Source organism: Myodes glareolus, chromosome 17, assembly GCF_982192425.1.
Source record: "Myodes glareolus chromosome 17, mMyoGla1.1, whole genome shotgun sequence".
Taxonomy (NCBI): Eukaryota; Metazoa; Chordata; class Mammalia; order Rodentia; family Cricetidae; genus Myodes; species Myodes glareolus.
In genome coordinates, this window is record NC_142042.1 from 29,346,664 (window position 1) to 29,347,926 (window position 1,263).

Consider the following 1,263-nt stretch of genomic DNA (forward strand, 5'->3'; position numbering starts at 1 on the left):
TGACAACTACGCCGGGGGACCCTGAGAAAGCCCGGGAGAAAAAGCCAAGATCAGACACCAGCACAGAGAGCCTTGAATTTCAGAACTCTGAGAACATGGAGCGGTGAGTGACGTCGGTTGAAATCCCCAGAAAGGGGAGGAAAAGAAATGTAAAAAGGAATTTCAAAGGATAGGCCTAAATAGAAAAGAAAATACAAAAAAAAAAAAAAATCAAAGTTAAGGTATCTGAAAGAAGGTACAGAAAGCAACGGGGAAGAAAAATCCCTTAAGTCCAGTGCAGGTGGAGCTGAGAAAAAGCGAGGTTTACGGTTGGGAGATCCGCGGCTTCCTCCGTGCATACTCGCTGTTAGAGACTGGAGGCAACAGTCTCGTAGGGAGGCGAGCTTGATCACTGCCTTCCCTGTTCTTAAAGAGCCACAGAGCTTTTGGAGGTGATTTTCGCCTAATTTTGATAAGAGAGCTCAGTCTCTGGCTCTCACGTACAAAAAACTTTAATTTTTTGACTGAGAAAGACAAGCTGCTTGATCGTGCTGAGAGTGCTGGCGGCAGCCGGCCCGCCTTTGAGCGGTAATGCCTGATTAAAAACACGGAAGTGGGCCAGGCACGGTGGTGCACACCTGTAGGCGTGGCCATGCTAACCAGTTGCTGGCGGGGAGTTTGCTGGAGGCCTACGAAAAGATATGGCGACGGGCGGGCTAAAGTCCGTGTGACATCAGAGGCTATATGTCCCGGCCTTCTGGCGGGGCTATGGTTTTTGGAGGACTTTTTCAGCACCTGAGCGGACTCGCCTGACTGAGGCGGAAGCTGCGTGGTGAGCAGCGGCGCCATAGAAGGCAAAGAGGAGCTGAATCGGCTCTGCGGAAAAACTGTGTTTCCATAGCAACATGGGCGAGCGGGGAGGTGAGTTCCCAGAGAACGGGGCTCTGCGCGCGGGCGGACCGGGCAGGAGAAGCCCCTCCACGGGTGGGCGGATGCCCCCCCCTCGCCGGAGCTTGGAAAAGGCTCACAGCCGGCGGTGCGAGTTCATTGCCTGAGGTGAACCGGCGGGTGAACCGGCGAGCCCGCGCACAGCCCGGGGCGGAGCCATGCCTTTGGGCCATGCGGAGCGCGCCACGGTGGGCCGCGCCTCAGAGACGGAGCTGCTGCCGCCCTCAGCCAAGGTCGCCAAGAATTCAGTCAGATAAAAACATTTGTCGCCAAAAATTCAGTCAGATAAAAACATTTATCCCCCCAAACATCGCCCCTTTGTCAGCAGGAAGTAGC

General features: G+C 54.6%; 1 pseudogene; it reads left to right on the forward strand.

The window, feature by feature from the left end:
- The first annotated feature begins 851 nt into the window (after positions 1 to 851).
- LOC148119347 (Nuclear RNase P) lies at positions 852 to 1,042 on the forward strand (annotated as a pseudogene).
- The last annotated feature ends 221 nt before the right edge of the window (positions 1,043 to 1,263 follow it).